This window comes from Cervus elaphus, chromosome 11 (genome assembly GCF_910594005.1).
Source record: "Cervus elaphus chromosome 11, mCerEla1.1, whole genome shotgun sequence".
Taxonomy (NCBI): domain Eukaryota; kingdom Metazoa; phylum Chordata; class Mammalia; order Artiodactyla; family Cervidae; genus Cervus; species Cervus elaphus.
In genome coordinates this window covers 11,452,632-11,476,213 of record NC_057825.1, presented here as the reverse complement: position 1 = coordinate 11,476,213, position 23,582 = coordinate 11,452,632, and the positions used below count along the sequence as shown (strand labels likewise).

The 23,582-nt window shown below is 56.6% G+C and overlaps 1 protein-coding gene across 2 annotated transcripts in view; it reads left to right on the top strand.

The window, feature by feature from the left end:
- Nucleotides 1–23,582, top strand: part of NEK6 (NIMA related kinase 6) — an 85,196-nt gene that overhangs the window by 14,303 nt on the left and 47,311 nt on the right. The window contains exon 1 of one of the 2 annotated variants that reach the window (XM_043916883.1): nucleotides 17,929–18,079. The exons of the other annotated variant lie outside the window; for it this stretch is intronic. The gene's annotated coding sequence lies outside the window, so the exon portion shown is untranslated. Of the gene's footprint in view, nucleotides 1–17,928; nucleotides 18,080–23,582 lie in introns of those variants that run through there. 2 annotated transcript variants of the gene reach the window in all.

Genomic DNA, 23,582 nt, shown 5'->3' with positions numbered 1-23,582 from the left:
TGAGCCAGGATTTGAACCCAGGCCTTTGACTCACAGAGCACCCCCCCTAAACCACCCGGCTCTAGTAGGAGTGGCCTCCTATGTGTCTGAGCGGTGCTGAGAATAGAGAGACCATCAGTGCTCTCAGTGGACTGAGAAGTGACCATTTCCCAGTGAGCTGGGTTTGCACTTACTCCTGCTCCTAGGCTCTGGTGGGTGGGGGGAGCCTTGTGTTAGGGATGAGGAAGCTGAGGCCCAGAGAGGTTCATGGCTTGTCGAGGTCACTCAACCCCAGGCAGCCTGACTGCACGACCACTGCTGTGCCCCTCGTTCACCTTGGCTGTGTCCATCCCAGCTTTGACCTACATACGTATTTTGCATTTGGACAAACTAAAGCCCCTGGGCTTCCCAGGGGGTACTAGTGGTAAAGAACTTTCCCACCAATGCAGGAGATCTAAAAGATGTCAGTTGCATTCCTGGGTCGGGGAGATCCCCTGGAGGAAGGCATGGCAACTCACTCCAGTCTTCTTGCCTGGAGAATCCCATGGACAGAAGGGCTTGGCGAGCTGTGGTCCATAGGGTCGGACACAAATGAAGTGATTTGGTATGCACTTACAAAGCCCCCAAGACAATTCAGCAGTGTGATCCCAAACTGGGGAGAGGGTGAGCCGTTTGGGTCATTGTGGAAATGGACACCCCTTCCACAGTGAAGTTGCATTTGAGATGCCACTGATTCTCAGGGCAGGAGAAGCCAAGAGAGATTGACGGTGGTTATGACGGCCTGTGGGTGTGAATTCCCCTGGGAACTGATGCGAGGGCCGTAGGGCTTTATGGTGTCTAGGACATCAGCCTTTTAAAAGAAAACGTTCCCAAAGCTGTCCCATCCCACCAAAGGCAAGCAGTCCTTAAACGGCAAAGGAATAGCCGTGTTCCGTGTTCACAAAATGGTTGAGCTGGCGTTCAGGCCCATTTATTTAAACCCAGAGTCGACGAGGCTAAAGACTTCAGCTGTGAGTGGCAGCTCGCCGCCTCGCTTGCAGCAGGGGAGCGTAATCTTCAGGGTTTTCTTCCCATTTACGGGTTTTTGTGTTGTTGTATATTTGTAAAATGAGGCTTCTGCTGGCAAAAGCAGGTTTTAGCGAGCGCGGCAGCTCTTTCAAGACCTAATAAGGCCCCAAAGGAGGGTGTGTTCCGGCAACACTTTCCTCCCCCCTGGGGGCGGCCGATTCCAGCTTGCTTCATACACTTTGGGCACCGGGTACCATCCGTCTTGCCTCCCATTAACGGAATTACCGCCATCACTTCTGCGGGACAAGATGGGCCCTTTGGAACTGCCTTGGGGACAGAGGCAGGAGCAGCCGCCAAGCAGTTTTGCTTAGAGGGGAAAGGAAAGGAAAAAAGATACAGAGAGAAAAAAACCAATCTCCTGCACAGATGGATGGTTCCCTGGGTCCTGAGAGCCCGGGCCGAGGTGGAAAGGGCTAACAGGCTGCATTGGGATACCACCCGGAGGAAAGTGGGCAAGCTGGATGGCCCCTGTCCCCGACACATAAGGAAAGGACTGGTCAGCCTGAACTGACACCTTGAGTTCAGAGGAAGGCAAGGAGGGGGACCCAGCATTTGGGGGGTCCTTCCGTATGCCTGACCCTGCACCGCTGCTTTGGGCATGTCATGGGAAGTGGGTGTCACTGGCTGCATATACAGATGAAACAGAAGAAGCTTAGAGAGTCCAAGAACTTGCTTCAGATTATTTCATACGTGGTGGCCCTGGGTTCGTTCGTTTTCCTGGGCCGCCTTCTGGAGAATAGCAGCGCCCCTCCGAGAGGTGACAAAGTAGCAGAGTGAGGACTCCAAGTCCAGATGCCTCTGCTTCACTCCCAACACCCCCAATTCCACACGGCCGAGCCAGCATCTTGGGGGACTTTGCTGTTACACAATGATGCTGAACCTGTCTCTTCATCTTTGTGAGGAGGGACTGTGTGGGACTGTGGTGAGGGGTGGCTGAGGAGGTAGCAGTCGTGGAGCCCAGAGCCCACAGGTGGGCAGACTGGCGTTCAGAACTGTCCATGCCAACTGCCCACCACCCCCCTGCCTCGCCCCCTGCTTACCAGGCCCCCTCCCTCTGCCATGCTGAACTCAAGGCTCTCTTGGCCTGTAATGCCTTGCTTCTCTCTTCTCAAACTTCACCACCTTCTGGAGGCTCCTTTGACCTCAGGATACTGCGTAGCACTCCGCTTTGGGCCCCACGCCCCCCTGTGCTTCCCCCCAGGCATGTCCCCTATCCCCTTCAGGCCCACCGACTGATCAGTCCCTTGACTCGAAGCCTCTCCAGAGCTGAAAGTCCCCTTTCCTCCGTGGTCGCAGGGCCCAACCCAAGGCCTGGCCTGGCGAAGGTCTGGGTGACAGAGAGGAGAAGTGGCGCACCCTTCGTTTGCTCCTCAGGCCCTGCTACCATGGAGACAGCTGCAACTTGGAGACTGTGTCTAGAATCCAGGCCTCTGCTGTGCGCAGATGGGTTGGCTGGCTGGCTGGAACCTGTCCTTTGGGGCGAAATTTTGTGACTCCTATACCCTGTGGGCCTGCTACAGGTGATTCCTTAAAGAAGGGTTTGATCCTATGGGTGATGACCCTGTGGTCCTGTGATGACCCAGAGTTTGGTCCTATCAGCGATGGGTGTTTGGAAGGGTCTTGAGTGGGGGACTGGCTCCCTGAAGCCCATGGCGGAGGGCGCTGCAAGAGAGGGGATGGGGGCTGGCCTGGGGGAGCGGGGGAGAGGTGGGCAGCCTGGGGCAGAAATGAAGAGGGGCCTGGTGTTAGCACTCTGGGCTCCTACCCAGAGACCCCTGTGTCAGGGAGCAACAAAGCCAAGGATGCTGGTTCAAAAGAATGTTCTGTTGTGGCTTGAACTGCTTCAGGGCCTTGGGAATGATTCCCGGAGCTCGGGAGTGATTCCTCATGGGCCCGGTCTCAGCGCCCTCCTCAGTGAAGAAGGGGTGATGAGCTCTTGGCCCTTGGACCCTATCCCTGGATCTAGGGTGGGGCTGGGGCTGGGGTGAGACCCCGGCCTGCAGGGGGTCAGACTTGAGAGTGAGGGAGGAGGGGGCAGAATCAGGAAGCAAGAGTGAATTCCTGCCAGAGACTGAAGGGGCTCTTGACTCCCCAGCGGCTTCGTTGTGAGCAGGGGTCCTGCGTGTGGCTGGGGCGTGTTGGGAGCGGAAAGGCCCGGCTTGGGTGGAGGCTACATGCCACGTGCCCGGGGCCTCCTCTGCAAATGCCAGTCCTTTTCTCTTAACAGTATGGAATTATTTACGTAGATTTATCAGCTATCTTTTTAAAAAAGCAACATCTCCTCCTCCTGCTACTGTTTCTTTTTAACAGCGCGTCCATCAGGGGTTTACATGTGCTGTCATCTTGTAGTCTTCACCTTGTAAATGGCTTCATTTTTTAAGTGAACCCAAGGCTCAGAGAGGTAAAGTGACTTAGCCAAAGTCACCCAGCAAGGATCTGAACCCAGATCATCTCCCTTGGAAGCACCTGGGGACCCGTAGGGATTGACCAGTTTGGGTGTGGGAGGGCTCGATGGAGGACACAGGGTATGCAGGGGCTGGAGGTGTGAAACCTCCAGGTGGCAGGAAATGGTAAGAGGCTCCATGGAGTCCGTGTGTCGGCTGGGATTAGGATCAGAGGTCAGGAGGCCTTGGATGCTACACTCTGGAATGATGACTTGATCTGGAAGCTTTGAAGGTTGATAAAGGAGGGAGGAATAGTCAGGACAGTGTTTCTGGTAGTGTGTGTGGAAAATGGTCTGGTGTTATGGAGGGTGGTCAGGCCAGGAGACTGGGAGGCTGTTGTGGTTGCCCGTGTGGGCTCCCCCAGAGCCTCTCACCTGCCTGCAGCTGAAATTCCTCCCCAAAAGAACCTTTGGCTCTCTCCCGCCCACCACCGCAGCCCCTCTGCTGGGTGTTGAGGTGGGAGGCCCCCTCACCTCCACACCCTCAGCCTCTTTCACAGCTTTCTTGTGAAAAACAAGGCCGACGCCTATCAACTTGCTGGGGACAACGTGCGAATAAATGATAAAATATGTAAAGCTCACAGCAGCTGCTTTGGGAAGGGGAGAAAAAGTGCCATGGATGTGTTATTTTCCCTAAATCCGGATTTCTGCATTTTTTTTTTCTTTTCCGGGGATGAGAAGCTGGAGTTAATGGGAGTGCGTCCACCCGGGAATACATTTATTTCCCCCGATTTCCAGGCGGTCTCATTAATCTGCTAGAGACGCGGTTTTCTAACGTGCTTCCTGGGAGCCCATCGTATCGTCACTGTGATCAAATTCTGACTCTCTCCTTATTGACTGATTGATTGGTCTGGAGGAGTCAGAGGTGAAGGTGTTCATATGAGCAACTCTGAGCTTTAATGTTTGTCTGTGGCACATTGTAGGGTTGTGGGGGGAGTGGGCTGGGGTCCAAGGTCCCCCTGACCCTCCTGGTCATCAGCCTGTCTTGCAGATGCCCTGTGGCACACAGCGAGGAGCCACTGTCAGGTTTGATGTGAGGCTGCGTGGAAGGGTCGGTGGTGCCCGGAGGGTGAGCTGGCTGCTCCCCGGAGCTGTCCGGGCATTGTTTCCACAGAGGGTGAGCCTAGCTTAGCCCAGAAGCCCTTGCACGCCCCCTCTCAGAGCCAGGTAACGCCAGGGTGGTTCCAGAGGAGATGAGTCTGTCCCAAGGGGCTGGGCCACACCCCTCCCACCCTGGTCCCTCACAGGGCCCAGCACTCACTTGGGATGAAATTCAAATATTTTTATTGTGAATGGATGAATGAGGGTGAGTGGACTAACACGTTAGTTACTGTCTGGGTGACTTCATGTGTCCGGGTGGGGTCTCATTTCATCATGACCAGAACCCATTTTTCAGTCAAGGAGACTGAGACTCAGGTGAGGATCGTGCCCAAGGCACCCAGCAGAGAAGCCTCAGCCTGCTTTTCGTGAAATGTGTCTGCCCCTCCACTCTGGTTAGAGCACCAGCCCCTCTACTTGTTAGCCTTTCCCTGTTTCTTTAAAAACTAATTATTTGTTATTTATTTGGGCTGTGCTGAGTCTTAGCTGTGGCACATGGGATCTAGTTCCCTGACCAGGGATCGAACCCCGGCCCCCTGCACTAGGAGTGCAGAGTCTTAGCCAGTGGACCACCAGGGCAGTCCTATAACCTTTCCCTCTCGATGCCAAGCTCCCCGAGGGCTGGACCCAGCTGCCCAGACCAGGTCCATGCTCCCTCCTCCTTCTTCCTTTCCCTGAGCTGTGTTCTCGCAAGGGAAGGGGGGAGCCGGGGCAGGTGGGCCTACTGTGTGCCAGGCACACCCTGAACACTTTGCCTCCACGGTCTCATTAAACCCATCAAGTGAGCTTTTTAAGGAGGGCTCCTTCCCCATTCTCACCTCATGAAAAGTGAAGCTCAGAGAGGTTATGAAACTTGGCCAAGATTTCCCAGCAGATGGGTGAAGGACCCCAGCTTTAGATTCAGGGAGGACAGTCGCCTGCTGAAACAGACCTGCTGGTGGAGAACGGGTGGTTTTTGTGGGCTGACCGGGCACGTGATAATTTAGAAGGCTTGACTTTTCAGCGGTCTAACCTGGGGCATGATGACGTCAGAGGCTTTCTCACCAAGAAAGAGCAGGGAGTCTGCTCGGGTCAAGCAGGGTGGCCGGGGGCTCCCTCAGCCCCCTGGGACACATGGGGCCGTAAGGCCCCCAAACCACATCAGTCCTTCGACCACCCGCTCCAGCCCTTCTCTTTCTGGCTTTGGTTGCCCTACCGATTATTTGCTAAGCAATTTGCTGCACGATCTGATTTAATTGTCCCAGCGACCCCATGAAGCCTTATTTGTTCCACCCCAGCCCGCTCCTCAGTTGCGTTTCCCCCGTAGCACTTATTGAGTCTGAAATGGCCATGTCTGTTTGCTGCCGTGTCTGGATCCACCTCTTGACCACACACCTCTAGAGGGACAAGGCTCTCTGCCTTGTGCCTCAGACAGCCCTTGGCTCCGTGAGCCTCTCAAGAAAAGCCTGGCAAATGATGACGGAATGAAAGAACCTCGTTTTCTTGGAAAGGAAACAGAGGCCCACGGAGCACAACTCTGTGCCCTCGGTCGCCCGCCGGGGCAGCATGGACCCCCTGCCCATCGGGGGCCAGCTGGGGCCTCTCTTGCTGACCAGCCTTCAGCCTGGAATTCCAGGTGTGCCTGGGTGCCTGCAGGTTCACGCCGCCCAAAGAAACTTTCAGACTGCGCCTGTGGCTTTGGATCGGCTCAGAAAAAGCGTGTCCTGTGACTGCTCAAGGAATCTGGGCATTTAGCCCAGAAAAGAGTGTGTTTCCTGGCTTCCTGAGAACTGGGGCCCACCCTGCCCCTGGCCTGGGCGTGTAGAAGGGGAGGGAGGGAGAGATGGACGCCAGCCCTGGAAAGGCAAGGACGTCTGGCCTTATCATCTAAGGTTCCTGAGACTGTCCAGGCAAGGCCACCCCGGCATGGTGGGGCAGAAAGTTTCCCCAGCGTTGGGGGCATCTCTAAGATGGGATTAGCGCTCTTGAGTTACTGGAAAAGAAACATTCCTTGAACTCAGACAGCTTGTGATCCTCAGCGGCTCTGCCGGCCACCTCACTGGTCACCACACGGTAGACGTGGGTGCAGCGGTCACGGAGCTCAGGGTGACTGGCTTCCACTGGGTCATCGGGCCGCCCCCTGGGGCCAGATGTTTCGAAAGCCCCTCCCTGCAGCGCCAGGCATCTGGCCTCTCCCTCCAAGGCTGGGCGCGGGTTTACGAGGTGTCTTTGAGGAAGGCTGGAGTCATCCGGCCCGTGATGTCTGCTCGTTGCATAATTTCACAATTCGGTTTTCTTTTCACAAGAAGGGTCAGTGCTTCTCTCTCCTTCTCCCTCCTCCTTTTTCCTCTTTTATTTTCTTTCCCTCTCGATCCTCCCTCATTGACTGGCCCGGAATGCCTCCACCCTCTGGCTGGGAGATCACCGAGTCCTCAGAGGAGATTAACTGGAATTACCCACAGGTTAACTGGAATATACTTGTCAAGTCTCTGAGATGAAGAAACCTCCTTTTCGTAGTCAGAGAAGATTAGAGGAGGCCAGCCTCCCTTTTCCTCAGCGAGGATTAAAAAAAGTCACCCAGGAGGGGCACAGCAGCTGGAATTTGGTTCCCAAACCCCAGACCCAGGCCAGGTCTGGGGCTGTGTGGCTTTCTCGTGATCCTTGGTTACATGAGAAACTTAAGGACAGGTCTGGCCTCAGCCACTTTCTTGTGTCTGGTGTCCTTTTATGCAGGATGATGACGATAGATAGAAATTGCATTTTAGATGTCAGACAACGCTGGCAACCTTATGTCCACCTTCAGAATTTGGGAGAATCTTTACAGTCCTGTGAAATCCCTAGGCCTGTGCTCAGTTGCCCAGTTGTGTCAGACTCTTTGCGACCCCATGGACTGCAGCCCACCAGACTCCTCTGTCCATGGATTTCCCAGGCAAGAATACTGGAGCGGGTTGCCGTTTCCTCCTCCAGGGGATCTTCCTGACCCAGGGATCCAACCCACATCTCCTGCATCTCCTGCACTGGAGGCAGATTATTTACTGCTGAGCCACGGGGGAAGCCCATCACTAATTAATGTCCTCTGAAGCACCCGAAACAGAAGTTGAGTCTGAGGGAGTCTTCGATGCCTGGAGAACCCGGGAAACCTCGGCTACACGGGGAAGGCCAGCTGTGCTGGGCGGGGGGTGGCGGGGAGCGTGTTCATTTCCTCGAGCTGCTGTGACAAATCCCCGCCAGTGGGGTGGACTAAAACAACAGAAACTGATTCTCTCACAGTCCTGGAAGCCAGAGGTCCAAAATCAAGGTGTTGGCAGCGGTGGTTCCTTGTCGAGGCTCTGAGGGCGAGTCCGTCGGGTGCCTTGCTCCCGGCTTCTGCCGGTTACCAGCACTCCTTGGCGTTTCCTGGCGAATACACACACCTCTCCTACCTCTGCCTCTGTCATCAGAGGCCTTCCCCTTGTGTGTCTCTGAGTTCAGGTTTCCCTCTGCTTATAAAGATGCCAGCCATTGGCTCTAGGGCCACCCTAATCCTGTGTGACCTCATCTTAATTTGATTGTGTCTGCAAAGACCCTGTGTGAGTTTTGTAGGGATGCTATCTGACCTGGTACAGGGGAGAGGGTAGGGCATAGCTGAGCCATAGTCCTCTGGACTGTCTGCGGCCGTTTGCGTGGGGTTAACCAGGGTACCCAGGGGTCCCGCCAGCATTCCCACGGAGGAGACAGATGTGCACAAGGACCCCAGACCAGGAAGGAGAGTCAGAGCCCCCCACTGTATAGAGTGAGAGACCCAGGAGGTGACCCGGGCAGGACTCGCTGACCCCACTGCTCTGCATCCTGGACTCGCTGGCCACAAGCGTGTAGTCCTTCGGTGGCACCAGCCCAGGTAGCTTAGAGCCGAGAGCCGCTCCTTGTCCTGCATGAGCCGCCAGCCATGTCTGGGCTCCCCGGGCGGGAGAGGGGCCCCGCCACTCTGGGTGGTGCCTGCCAGTGTGGCCTCTGCCTGCTCTGTGGGTAAAGGGCAGCCTGCAGGGCATGAAGGAGGGATCCCAGGCTCTTTTGTTTCCCCCGGGGACTCTTATCTCTTTTGGCAAAGGCCCTGTGACCAGTCGTTTCCGGAGACACGTCCCAGCATGACACCTCCTGGCCAAGTGATCTTGAGCAAGCAAGTCCCGGGCCTCTCCGCGTCTCTCTTGGCCTCTCCTGGGCAATAGGAGTAGTTTCCAGCCCTGCCCATTTCTGAATTAGGGGACGCTGTACAAGAGTTTGTAACCACCTTTCGTGACTCCTTCTGGTGCCTGGCATGGAGCCTGGCACACAGTCGGTGCTCAGTGAATGCTCAGCAAATAGGAGGGCATGTCTTGGAGCCCAGAATGTACACTCCGTGGCCCTCGTGAGCTACAGCCCCAGAAGGGTCTCTCGAGAGGGAGATTCTGTAGGCATTTCCTTCCTCCTGTCTGTGACGGTCACCGGAGATGACCAAGGCAGGGGAGGTCAGCGTACGTGTAACTGGCAGAGGCTTGATGCTACTGAACTGTGACGGGGGCTGTCATTCATCATGTAACTCATTGAGTAAAATCATACCTCAGCTTGGTACCATGGGTGGTAGAGTGTGCAAAAGAACCCAGAAAGGGAGCCTGGAGACCCGAGTTATGGTGCTGGCTTTGCACGCCTTACTGGCTCTCTGTGCTCATGGTTGCTCCCCCCTACCTCCCCGCCCATTTGCAGAGCTGAGGCCATCGCTGCTGTTAGGGCCTCTGTCCCACACCTAATTCCAGGCCCACCCAGCTTCCAGGCCTTTGCACAGGCTGTGCCATCTGCCTGGAGTGCCTTCCTCCTGCTCCTCCGCTCAGAGCAGCTTCCTCTTCTGAAGAAACACCGCCACCCCCCCCCCCACCCCCATTCTTCGGGCAGACTGCAAGACCCTTCCTTGTGTTTCCACACTCTGGGTGTTCAAAGCAGCTGTCACACTGGCTTGTAGGTGTGTTAGCTTGTGAAACTCCTCTCTCTCTCTAAATGGGGAGCCCCACTGAGGATGGATACTGGTTCCAGTCGATTGAACAAATGATTGAAGGTCCTTGGGCCCATCACTTCTCTGCTCCGAGCCTCAGTTTCCTGTCCTTCTGCTTTCAAGCACAGGAAGTGGGCTGGTGGATTCTTTGGGGGGTTATTCTGAGGTCTCTGGTGAGACATGAGACCTCAGATGAGTGGATTCAGGGTTTTTCCTGCTCCCAGGAATAGAGCAGTGGCGTGGTGGCGGCTGGAAGCGTGTTTGTTGAACGACCGCCTGCTGCTGGTGCAGTGGTAGAACACTACGTGGGAGATGTCTGGGTTCTCTGCGCAACATTCCCGCTTAGTGGATTCCAGTGTCTGGGGAAAGCCTGGACTGCAGCAGCCTCGACGGCGTGGTCCTGACTGCTGTTGCGTCAGCCCTCCCCACCTGTCCCTCTGCAGGGGTTCTTCCCAATTTTAGAGGGAAGTGTGTGTGCTTCCTCTAAAAGTTCTCTGTCCAACGCCTGAGACTCCATGTGCACCCGCCCCGCAGAACTCCCCCTGTGCGTCCTTGTCTGGCTGGAGCTCCCCTTCATGATGTGGACACCAGACTCCACCGGGTTCATCCCCAACTCCCCACATTCCAGGCAGGCACAGGATTTCAACCTCCACCTTTCCCGGCTGTGAGAATCAGCACCTCTCTGAGCCTCAGCCTCCCCATCTGCAAAATGGAGATAGTAACGCCCACCCTGGGAATGACCCAGCAGACCCAAACATGTGATACAGCGCATGGCTCGGAGTGGGAGCACGCTCTCATTGTGAGTGCGTCTTCCTGGAGCGACCCGAGTGACACAGACATTAGCAGTCTGCTTGTCGAGGCCAAAAAATGTCCGTTGTCTGAAGAACTCTGTTTTGGAAGACAAGTCCAGGTTTTGGGTCAGAACCTTATTCCCTCAGGAATTTCACGGTTGAGCATCCAGACAGATTTTATAAGCTTGGTGACTACCCAAGCCTTTGAGCCTTCCACGTGGATGTTCCCAGGTCAGGCTTATTCAGGAATCTCTTGCCCAGCTGGGCTGCTTGTCGCGTTGGTAGCATCATTTCCAAAGAGCAGGTTCTGTCTGGCTGTGAATAGATGTTTTTCTCTGTCTTCCTTGGATGTCTGAATGGCAGTCTCCCTCCTGCGGTCCCAGAGGCCGACCTGAGTGTAAAACTCCAAAATGGACATCAGAGCAGGGTCGTCCATGCCTGCTCGGACTCTGGGCCCCCAGTGAGCCTCAAAGAGGTGGGTCGATGGCTGCTGTGACCTGGGAGTTTCCTGGGGGTCTCCCGGGCTGTGGTTATAAAGGCTGCTGAGCAAAGCGAAGGAATCAGAGTTCGTGGACAAGCTAGCAACTGAGAGCAGCAGGCAAGTTAAGAAGGATGGCTCGGGGTCTCTAGAAATCTGCCTTCTGGCATCCAAGACACAGATGCAAAGCCCTTGAGGGCAGACAGGACTCTGGTGATACACCTTCTGCAGGCTGAGGGCTTTGTGGCTCAGTGGTTAGAGCCACACTAGGTGGGTTCATACCCCAGTTCTTCCACTTATGCTGAATAGCACATCTGACCATTTTGTGCCTCAGTTTCCCCCTTGTGTAAAATGGAGCTAATCCTGTACTATAAGGGGATCAGGAGGTTAACCTCACTTAAGTGCCTTAGAACAAGGCTCAATGCATAGTAAACTGTTGTTGTTCAGTCACCAGGTCATGTCCAAATCTTCGTGGCCCCATGGACTGCAGCACGCCGGGCCTCCCTGTCCCTCACCACCTCCCAGAGTTTGCCCAAGTTCATGTCCATTGAATCGGCGGTGCCATGCAACCATCTCATTGTCTGTCTCCCTCTTCTCCTTCTGCCTTCAATCTTTCCCGGCATCAGAGTCTTTTCCAATGAGTATCGGTAAACTGAGGCCCTGAGAGGGCAAGGGGTTCGTCCGTGGTCATCCAGCAAGTCATCAGAGCAGCCAGGCAGAAACTCATGATTCCTCGTCTCGTGGACACTCCCCCCCTCCCTCTGCCCCCTCAGTCAGACTGTTTCAACTCGCCTTCTGCAGAGGAAATCGCGTGACCCCTCAGCCCACAAGAATTCAGACTGTACAGAATTTCGGAAACCTCTTCGGGCTGGCCAGGGGCCTTGTTGCAATTCCATTCAGCTGCTAGTTCTTTTTCCTTCCCTTTTTTTCTTTTGAAAGCTGCAGAAGCTTTCCTTTTCTATCTCCCCAAAGAGAAAAATTAACCTTCTGGCAAAGGAATTTGAACTTAGGTACCTGCTCTGTGTCTCTGAACCAACCCCTGTCCTCTTTCTGAACCTCAGTTTCCTCATCTGTAAAATGAGAAGAGTTCCCTCCCTCCACCTCCTGCCTTGACTGGACGGCCCCCACCTGCCAGCCTGTAATTGCCTTGGGGACAAGTGAGCTGAGACATGCCACCCAGAGCGCAGATCCGCGTTGACGGTCGGGTGAGCGCTGACTAAACTAAAGCTGGTGACGCATCCTTCTAGGAAGTGAGGTGAAACCCACCAGAAATGCTGCCCACTTCCGCCCACCTCCTAGTTTCAAAGGTTATTTGAGTCATCAAAGTTGCCTGTACTTTTCTTGCTGTCTTGTTTCAGCAAAATGCTCCTCGACCCCTCTGGGCTGAGGCCCGGTGGCCAAGACTGTCCCATCTGCAGACGTCAGGACCAAGGGGCTTGGCGGGCACCCCAGCCACAAGCTCTGGAGGCTGCCAGCCCAGGGAGTGAATCCCAGTTCCCAGGCTGGTGACGCCACCCCTCTCTGAGCTTCAGTCTCCTTATCTGCGAAATGGGTGGGTGAGCCCCGCCAGCAGGGTGAGCTGGGAAACCCCAAACAGGTGGACGGGAGACCCCACTCATGCTCTCTTCTGTCCTGCTTAAGAGGCTCTGGTTCTTCTGGGCTCTGGCTAGGGCACCGGAGATGTTTATATGCCCGAGTCCTCCCTGACTGTGGGGGACAGAGGGACATTTGGCCAAGCCAGGAAGTCTGGAGGCAGACCCTCACCCATCAGGGCCAACAGCACCCTGAGTGCAGCCCTCTCAGCCTTCCGATGGGGACCCACAGGCCCAGGTGGGGAAGGACCCAGAGCAGGGAGGCCGTGGAGCCAAGACTAGAACCCGGGATCCTAGACCAGGAGTCCCTTCGCCCTGGGTTCTCCTGGCACCATCAGGGGGCCAGCCTGGCTGAACCTGAGAATTTAGGGATGGGTGCCATCGTGGGCCTGGAGTGGAATTGGGACTGAGCCCTATTTTGATAGGCCCTGACAGGGGCCTCAGGCAAGTCACCTCCAGCCCTGAGCCCCTATTTCCTCGTTTCAGAAATGGGCATCTCTCCTGCTGTGCCCACCTCTCAAAGTTGTCCTGAGGCTTCATAAGATGGTGTGGGTAAAAATGCATCTGCAGAACAGTCAAGAACTGTCCAGATGTGAAGAATTTTATATTTGTCATCCCGTGGGGCTTTCTGTATCCCTGTCACTCAGGGCCTGGTACAGAGTAGGTGCTCAGTAAGTGTGAATCAATGAATAACAATAGGTATCGTTTATTAAGCACCCGCTGTATATACTAAGCATCACCCAGGGAACTTGCTGTGAGGTGCTGTAATCCTTACAACAACCTGGGAATTCAGGTATGTCCCCATTTTACAAATAAGAAAGCTGAGGCTTAAAAAAGTGAAGTCATTTACCTAAGGTCACACACAAGTGGAGTGTGAGGAAGTCAGGATTCACACCTGACTCTTAAGTCTGTGTGTCCTTCCTGGCGCTCACAGTGGCCTGCTGGGTCACCCTCTCCCTGGGCTATGCTGGTGTTTAACAAATAGGTCCCCAGGCCGAGGGGTGGTGGGGTGGGAGGGAGGGGGATTTGCACAAAGCCTTGATTTGTAGCATTTGCCAATTTCCATGGAATAAATATCCTGCCATGCCTGAGTGCAGGCAACCAACGTGATGACTGTCTCACAGAATCCCTGAGAATTTAGCAAGCAGCCCCCGACAAGCCAGGACTCATGGCTCCGGTACCCCGTGCACCCCTCCACTTTGCAGCCCCTCCCATGAAGGAAGGCCACAGTGTTGGTGGTGTCCCCTTTGTGGGACGACAGACTGGAACCAAGCAGATGGCTTGGGTGGGCATACCTAGACCCCTCCCCACAACCCTCTCTCTTTAGAACCCCTGGAGCTCCCTGGGGTCTCAGTATCACACAAAGACTTGGGGAGAGGGGGATGGATGAGATGCGAAAGCTGATCTGCAGCACCGAGACTGGAATATTAAGGCCTGCCAGCCCCACCGTGTGTGATATTCCTGCCAGGCCCGGAGCAGAGCCCTGTAAACGCCGGGATATAATGGACAATAAAAGTCGCTGGAAAATAGTGAGTCTCCTAGGACCGCTGTCATCCCTGCCACACGCTGCTTGCTGCAACCACGAGCCCTGTGATCATGAGGCACCATCGTCATGTAAATATATAGGGTCTCTCGCCAGCCGTGGGCCAAGATTTATTTTATTGAGACAGTGAGGGGAGGGAGGCGGCTCAGGTTCATCGTCCTGGTAACTTTGTAAAATGCTTTGCCATCACTTCCAGCTTCCTGGAGAATACAGCAGGAGCCAGTGTGGTCTCTCCCATTGCCCCCAAGAAGGGGAGAATCCCCAGAGGCGGAGGTCACCTCCTGCCACGTTCACAGGTCATGAGATCGGGGACCCCTGAGGAATGAGGACCGACCTTATTGTGATGGTTGGTTCACAGACAGAGTTGCTGGAATTAATTGTGGAAACGTTGCTATTGAATGAGCGCTGGTTCTTTATGGTGATAGTGGTAATCATAGTAGTAGCAACAGCCACATTTATTGAGCTCTTGTGTATGCTTTGTCCTGCTGGTCTTGAGCTGCATATCCTCCACTCTGTCCTCATGACAACCCCATGAGATGGGTCCTACCCAGCCCCTGTTCACAGAGGAGGGAACTGCAGAGAGGTAGCCGAATTCCTGTGGTGGACAGAGGCAAGTGCAGGATTTGAACTTGGGGCTGTCAGAGTCCAGAGTCTGTGCTGGGCTGCCTCACCTCACTTCTGGGCCCTCAGGTCCCAGATCAAATGCCACCTGCAGATCCCTGCAGCCCCCTTGATTGGCCCAAGTTGGAATCGGTGGCCCCTGATTTGATTCTGCAGTGCAGTTAAGCACTTTGGTCTGGTTCCCCCATGACCACAAGGACTCAGGCCCACCTTTCCACCCACGCTCTGTCTCTCTCCAGCTGGGACACGTCCCTCGAGTCATGTGACCTCGCTAGCCTCAGTTTCCTCATCTGTCAAATGGATGCACTGTCTGCCTTGCAGGGTGGCTTTGTAAGCACACACGCTTCCAACACCCCTCCAGGATCTGGCCTGTACTTCTCATCTGAGGGGCGCTCTGTGTGTGGATACCCCGTGTGCACATTCCACCTCCAGGGTGGTGTGTCTGAGAGCCAGGAGGCCTCTGAGCCGTCTTCCCACATGGCTGTGACTTGTTGCGAGGGAGTGTGACTTGTGGGGAGGGCAGTGTGCAGGGCCTGGGGGGCTGACAAAGCCTTCCAAGGCCAGAGAGAGAGAGTCCCTTAGCAATCCCAGACCCAGAAGGTCTGGTTTTCCTCCCAGACCTGAGCCTGGGATTAAATAGAGGCTCCCGGAGCTCAGATACAGTCCGTGCCAGTGAGTCGCAAATCCTCCGTCAGCCTCATAAAAATTGTTGGCCCATGAAGAGCCCTCCTAAGACTACAGAGCCTGACCCACCCGTGTTGAAGGTGGGGAAACTGAGGCCGAGAGATAGGCCATGACTTTCCCAAGGCCATGTGGCCCTTTGAGATTTCCAAACGAGTCCTGATCCACCACGCCACACCCCGAGGCTCAGAGCAGGATTCACCCTCGAGGAGTTAAAAATGGCCGCATAACTTCCCAGACCGACTCAGGGGCCGCAGGGGTCCTGGGGGTGGAAATGCAACACAGGCAGGTCCAGGGCCTCACCAGAGATTATGTGCTGGCCCAGAACTCCTCCGGGGGTGGCAGGACTAGAGGGAGAAGACACTGTCACCCACAGACTGAGCCACACTGAGCGTCACGGAGGTCATGCTGGAGGCTCATGGTGACCTGAGGCTCTGAGAGTCTGGGGGCCACTGGGACTATGCCCCTCAGCACAGCTCCACCCCCTCTTCTGAGTCCCAGGTGGACAGGTGGGGGGTGACTGGCAGTGCATGTGTGCCCACAGGCAGGGAAACTCATCAGAGCCAAGGTAGACTTCTGGAAGGTTCTGGCTACTCCGGTCAGGAGGAGGAGAAAGACTCCCACAATCTGTGTTTCCGCAGGGTGCTAGCATGTCCTAGATGAGCATCCTGGAGGAAATTTGTCTCCAGCAGACAGGATGCCAGAAGCAGGAGAGAAACAATGGTTTGGCAGAAAGTGCCCAACCCGAGGGCCTGACCGGCCTGACTGGAGCCTCTACTGTGGGTGCAGGCGGATGCCTCCCAGCTCACTGGGTCATGAAGGACAGTCCTCGAAGGGGTGCCCCATGCACTGGGGCTCCGTCCACCCGCAGACCTGTGGACAGCTGGCCAAGGGCCCAGCCGCAGCCACCCAGGGGGCCGACACCTGGCATATGCCCGACAGTTGGGCCCGGCTGGTGGGGAAGGTGCGCTGGCAGGTGGCCGAGCCCTGGTGCCAGGATCCGGCTCCCTCTGTCCTCCGGGGCCTCAGCTGCCATATGCCCGTGTCAGTCCCAGCGGTGGAGCTGCAGATGGGGCGCGGGGGGTGGCTGGCCCAGGGTGGAGCTGGCTCTCATTCTGGAAAAGGAGGCAGGTGCCGGCCATGGGAGCTCTTTTCGGAGACGGAGGGTTGGAGCGGGCCTGGAGGCGTCCCTGCCTTCTCTCACGTGCCCGCAGGTCCGCCGGCCTCCAGGCCTTTGATCCCACTGTGTTCTCCGCCCAACTCACCTCCCCTCTGGTGCTGACCTTGCTCATCCTTCCAGGCCCCCCACAACCCCGGACTCCACCTCACGTAAGGAGCTGGCCGTGACCTTGGCTGGGTCACAAAGTGAGGGTCTATCCGGCCTTTTCTTGGGGGCTCTCTTACTGCTCTTTTCTGGCTTGTGGTTATCTGTCCGCGGGTTGCTGGGTGCTCTCCTGCGATCCCACAAGAGCAAGGGGGTTTCCATCTGTCTGCTCTTGGGGTCACCAGTGGTCAGCACTGGCCCTGAGCAGAGACGGCAGCTGGAAGGACGTGTGGAGGGAAGGGAAGGCGGGAACTCTGAGCTCTCGGTTTCTGGATGCACCCAGCCTGGTTTGGGGGAGCATGGGGCCAGAACGTAAGGACGTAATGACATTGACTCCATGACTGGGGCTCTGTTGTGTGTCGGGCCCGGGGCTAAGCACTTCTGAGTCCTGTAATGTAGCCCCCCAGAGTCTGGGGCGCTGGGTACTCTCTGTGTGTCCCTGTTTTACCCGTGAGGGCCCCGGAGCCCTCGCAGCTGGGGTGCGGCCAGAGCCAGGACTTGAATTCAGTGCTGCTGCCTACCAAGGCTCTCATCTCTTAGGCAACAAATCTTTTTGGCTCAGCTCACAAAAGAGAGATTAGTAAGGGTTCAGCTTTTTTTTTTTTTTCATTTGTTTGGCTGCGCCAGGTCTTAGTTATGACACATGGGTCTAGTTCCCTGACCAGGGATCCACCCAGACCCCTGGACGGAGTCTTAACCATTGGACCACCAGGGAAGCTCCTAGAAAGGGTTATGCTTTTAAAGAGACAGTAAGAATATTGATGGTTCTTCATGTTTGCTGGGCCTCAGGGGGAGTGGGTGAGGATGCAGCACCAGGGCTGAGGGCAGGACCCCTCATCCCTCCGAGGCTGGTGTAATCTCCGTGTCTGCGGTCCGGTTTCTGGGTTCTGGGTTGGGAGTGAGGGGGTGGTGGAGCCTGCGGGGCAGATTCTGCTTGCCTGACCATGTGGGTGTGTGGAGTGGGTTTAGGAGAACAGGTCCTGGCCAGGCGCTACCACTGCTGTGCCCGTGGCCCCGGGCCAGTCTCTTGCCCTCTGGTCTCAATTTCCTGGAGAGTAAAATGGGGGAGCAGGACCGAGCGATCCCAGAGTGGACTCTGGTTGCATCCCAAGCCCGCCCCCCAGCTTCGGGTACACACAGGTGCTCTCTCTTAAGACTGGTGGCCGCTGCCATCAGATTCCAGTCCCTGGTGAGCAGCGGGCTCCCTGGTGGCAGTGACAAGTTCCTTTCACCACGGAGGTGGCAGCCGGAGCTATTTTTGGAGCAGCTCGTGGTGGGGGAGTTTCCTTTTGGCAGTGGCTGGGGACGGGAGTCTTGGGCAGGGGAAGTCCCGTGCGGAGACCGGGCTGGTCCCTCTTCCTCCACCAGCCCTGGCACAGAGAGGCCACCCAGATCCCCAGAGGTCCCGGGACTGTGTGAGCATCTGCCTTTCAACTCGAGCCGAGACCTTCCCGGAGCTCCACAGAAGCCACTTTGCAAGGTACTGGCCTTTGCCCTGCCTCCCACTGTCGGGAGCCCCTCACCCTCTCCAGCCACCTGGGGCTGCTCTCTTTGCCCTTGAGGGTGTGCCTAGCGAGTGATAGGGAGACAGGCCCTAGAGACCTCTGGGGTCTAGACCTTGGCTACCTCTCTGCCCCCGCCGCCCCCTTGACCACACGCCTGGTGGGGGCTGCCGGTGGGCCAGGGCCATCAGCCTGGCATGGCCTCTGCACTGCCCAGATTGGAGGGGTTCACACTGGGTGATCCCGGACTTTCCAGAACTCCCAAGGTTACGAGGGAAGTGGAAAAAGTACTGATAATTCTTCTCTCCCCGGTGTGGGTTTTGGCTTCCGGGGCCCTTCCTGATGGCCTGAGCAGTGAGGGCTCCATGGAAGTTTCTCCTGCTGGGAATAGCCATTCTTTCAAACCTTAAAATGAGAGCAGGAGAGAAAATTAGGGGAGGCCAGGGGTTGAAGAACTTCCCCCGTGGAGAGGCCACCTGTGGGATTGCGGACGTCCTCCTGAGGCCCAGGGCGGGCTTTTTACAGGCACTGAGCCTGCGTCTCCCCGAGCTGGGTTTCCCCCTCAGGTGTTGGTTGGCAGGGCTGTATCTGTAGCCTGAGACAGGACACAGGACTAGAGGAACTTCTGCTGTCCCAGGCTTCTTCCTCCTGGCCCCCGGTGCTTATGTACTAGATCACCACCCTCTGTGGCCTGCTGGGGCCACAAGGAGAGTGATTTGGTCTCTGCCCTTGAAGAAATTCTCCATTTGAGGGAGAGGAAAATGTGGGAACAGGCAGTGATGGCATAGAGACCAGGCCAGTGGAGACTGGGAGTCACTCACTCACTGTCTGAGGAAGTCCAGGAAGGCTGCCTGGAGGAGGTACCCTAGTTTGTGCCCAGAAGGAGGATCCAGGTTTGCCAGGAGGCAGTTCATTCCAGGCCAGGGGAACCCAGGCCTTGAGGAGAGAGCAAGTTCGTTTCCCTGGTGGACTGGGGTCCTTGGGATGGTGGGCCCGCCCAAGGGTCCTGAGGCTCCTTGCAGAGTGAGACCACCAGCTTCCCCCAGCTCCATGGTCTCCAAGGATGGCACTGGGCAAATGAGATTAAAACCCAGACTTCAGAGAGTCGGAGCTGGGTTCTGACACAGGTGCACTCCGTTTACCAGCATCACTGGCTTGGCAGGTCACTTGGCTTTTCCGCGCCTCGGTTTCCTCATCTGTAAGAGGGTGGTGCAGACTCGTGGGGGAGCATGCCAGGGTGCTATGGTCACTCCCCGGTGCAGAGCATGGGCTGGGCAGGTCTTCCTTCACCAGGTCCTGGCGCCAAAGGCCCTCCTGGGGAAGAAACCAAATGCCTCATTGCTCTGAGAGATGCTGAAGGTTCCTACATTTTCTTTTGCTCACAGAATTGGGTTTTATTACCCACGGAGGAGAAAGTAAAAGGTGATCCGGAGCCTCCTCGATTTTAAAAAGGCTCAGGAAATCCCCGCAGTGCAGGCATGGTATGTTTTCAATTGCCTGGTGACCTCTGCCTGATCTGAGACCTCGGGGAATCTGAGCGTGGAGGCAGGTGTTTCTTGCTTGGGGCATCAGGAGGATGCGAGGAGCCCCATCTCCACTGACTGATCAGAATTTTACTCAACCAGCTCCCGCTGGACACCCGTTTTGTGCCTGGCCCTGGGCGAGGCCCTGACAGTTTAGAGATGACTTCTGAGCTCAGTCCCTGCCTTGAAAGGCCAGCAGAGGAGGAGGGCAGAGTGACAGAGGGAGCAGCTTGCACCCGAACAACCAGACTTCAGGGGAGAAGCCTGTGTGAACGCAGTCAGATGGGGAGGGGGGCCTGGTACACCTGACTGCCCCTGGGTACCCACCCCGCGGGGTCCAGCTGTGTCCACTTCATGGATGCGGGAGGGGGCGGAGCTTTCCCAGGGTCCCACGAGAAGTCTGAACCTGATTAGGGCCCAGAACCCGGTCCTGATGCAGGAGACGGACTTTGCCTCATGGGTGGTCGTACATTCCGGGCAGAGGCTGGAGTGTGGAAGGATCTGGAAGGTTCAGGGTGCTGTGTGGTTGGGATGAGAAGGTCCTTAACGTGCAGGGGCCTGGGGCAGGGTAGGCTTGCAGGACGGCAGGCCGGCACCAGCTGGACAGAGTTTGGGATGCCTCGCTCAGGTGTGTGGGCCTCTTTCTGGGGAGTTTTTTTTGCGGGGGGGGTGGGGAGCGGCAGGTTGGGATTTGTGTCATGTTGAGGTGGGGAACCTCCCTTGATGGGAGGTTGGGTTGTCAGGCAGAGCCGACTCCAGGGACCCCACTGAGAAGGGCCCAGGCCAGCAGAGGGCAGGGTCTGTGGGTGAGTGCAGACTTGTTTGGGCAAAGAACCGGCAGCCTAGATGAAGCCCCAGTGTGGGTTGTCAGGGAGGGCAAGGCATCCGTGGGCTGCGCCTGCATTCCTGCTGGCTTCCTGGGCAGACAGGAGACCCCATCGCCGACATGGGGACCCAGGCAAGGGCAGGTGAGTCCTCAGTGCCTGGGACTTTGGGTGGTTGGGGTCTGGAGCTCTGCAGAGAGGCCCCGGGCTGGAGAGAAATGGGGGTGGCTGGTGGATGAGGAGATGGCAAGCTACAGGAGAAGGATGGGATGGGGTGCCGGAAGGAAGGTGAGCTGAGTGGGCAGAAAGACTCCCTTGCTGGGTGGGCACTGCGTTGTCCCCTCAGCTGCTGGCCTCCAGGTTCTGCAGGCCCACCCTGTGGGGGAACCCTGCTACCCTGAGGAGGGGGCTTAGGGACCTCTCTGCCCAGGCTGCACCGCCCTTCCAGGGGCCGCAAGTGGTCCCAGGTCTCAGAGAAGCCAGCCTCCTACTGGTCTTGGAGCCATGGAATCTGAGTAGCGAGTGTGACTTTGGGGGTGGGATGAGAGGACCCAGGACCAGTCAGGAAGCCAGACACCATCTCTGGTTCTTCCCCTGCAGCTACCCGGCCCCTGTAACTCTGGCCTGAGATTGAGCTGCTTCCTGTCAAGTGATGAATGGGCAACGTCTCCTTATCTCAACCCCAGAAGGGAAGGGGGGCCAGGATGGGGGAAGCAGCAGCCAGAACCACACTCCTGGGCCGGAATTCATTCATTCCCTCCCTCCCTGTCAGAGGAAGTATGGACCAGAGGAGGCAGGCACACTTGGTTTCAAATGTCAATTCTGCCCACTGCCTACTGTGTGGCCGTGGGCCCGTCACTTAACCAGTCTGAACTTTCGTTTCCTCCTCTGCACTATGTGGATTGTAGCAGCCCCCGCACAGAGTGGCTGTGGGGTGGAACCAGGCATGCACAGCACTTTGCACGTCCCTGGTGCACACAATGAGGGCTTCACTAGCATGGGCTGTCATTAGGACTGGTCCGTGTGTGGGGGGCGATCCTTACTGCCCAGGCCCCATGCGAGGATGCCAGGTCATCAGTGGTGTCTCTTTCCCTCGCCGGTCACAGCCTCCCTGGTCTGAGGAGCAAATGGCAGACTACACCCAAGCATCCCTCTCCTTAGCGTTGTGCCCCACTTTAGTAAGAGCCCTGCTGAAGGCCAGGGCGGGAGGAACTTGTCAGGGGGCTTTGCAAAGGCACCCCCAGTTCTGAGAAACACTGAGGAGGGTGTTTGCTTTGGCAAGTCACGTTTTCCCTTGGAGCCTTGGTTTCCTCATCTGCAAAATGGACTTGGTGGCACCACTTGGGTTTCCTGGAAGATGTCAAATTACTCAGCCTGGGGAGGCATTGCTGTGGGTGCTGGCTGATGCTGAAGCTGGTCTGGCCTTGACCTCCCCAGTGGCCAGCCTGTGAACTGCCTGGTCTCCTGCTGGGCCTCAGAGCTCCGTCTGTGTAGGGGTGTGTTGGACCATGCCGGCCTGTGGCACCTCTCCTCCCCCGGCCACCCCAGCCGTGGGCACCTTTCCTAAGCTTCTGTGGCCAGGAGCTTGCTGGACCAGCAGAACTAGGTCCTTGTGCCCGTTCTGGTGTCGGGCCACTCCTTCTGTGTATGTAGGAGGGTGGGGAGTCACCAGGTTGGTTTCCTACGTTGGAAAAACGACTTGTGAAGCTTTTCACTCAGCTGGCAGGAATAGAGAGGGGCCTTCCCCAGAGAATGGGCAGAGGGTAGGGCGTCCAGCTGAGACTGAGCCTCCGGGGTTGTCGGTGAGGTTCTTCTAAGGGGGTGGCAGCCTCTCAGCCTGGGAGCCACACAGGCCTTCACCAGCTTCACCCCCAAACCTGGGTTAGTGACGACCCTGCCCCAGTGGATACACCGAGAACGTGGCTCTGCTTAAAGCCTGTGACCTGATCATATACGTACACATATGCACATGCACATACGCGTGCAGAGAAGGGCAAGTGGATACTCACTGTTCCCACCTCAGGGTTGAGGAACATGGTGCGGTGTAGACAGATACTTGCACCCCCACGACCCTCACACACTCAGGCCTCCATTCCTGGCCCAAGCTGGGTCTTTGGCCTGAGCCTTCCTGGTGTCCTGGGTCATTTTTCCTGGGAGGATAAGGCCTCAGTGAGCCGCCATCCTCCACCAAGTTTGGTATTTGGCAGGAGGCAATGGAAGGACGTGACTTTGCCCTAGAGGAAGTTCTAGAAATTGGGAGACAGCGCCAGGCGACAGTGGTGGTCAGAAAGGCCTCTTGGGGAGCCTCGGAGCCCAGTGTGGGAGCCGATCCCTTCCAGGAAATGCCCAGACTAAACCCACGCACCCACCTCCTTAGGGTCACGCCCCACATTAGTAAGAGCCCTGCCAAAGGCCAGGGCCAGAGGAGCTTGTCAGGGGCTTTGCAGAAGCAGCTCCAGGTCTTGTAAATGCTGAGGAGGGTGTTTGCTGCAGAGTCACCCCAAAGAAGCCATGCAGTGCAGTAAAGAGCATGATCTGGGGTCCGGCAGCCCAGCTCTGTCTTTTACTGGCTGTGTGACCCTGGGCAAATCCCTGCCCCTCTCTGAGCCCCGGTTCCCGTGTCTGTCGCATGGAGTCAGGCCCTCCTCCACTGTCCAGGGGTGGTTAGTGGAAACGACACTGGTAGCAGCTAAAGCCTCAGCGGACCCTCCTCTGTCCTGAGGAGTTTACATCTGTTAACGCATTTAATTCTCAGTGACCCTCAAAGGTAGATCTTAGCCCCATTTTCCAAATGAAGGAGTAAAGGCAGCCAAGCCAGGGTTTGAACCCAAGGCAGGTCGGGCTCCCAAACAGGCCCTGGGCCTTCCTCACCGGGCTCGTCCCCTTCCAGTCCCCATGCACCTGGGGACAGACACGTGTGAACCCCAGGCTGGCGAGCCCTGGAAATGCAGGGCTCTCACTCCCTGCAGAAGAAAGGCCCTCTGTGAGGTGGCGCTCAGTGTGGCCTGCGGCTCCGGGTCTCACATTCCACAGATTTTTGGCCCCTGACTTGGGCTTGGCAGCCTGGGCCCCATTGTTCTGTGACTTGGCAGGAGCCATGAGACAGGCAGCTCCCGGAGGTGCCCTGTGTGCAG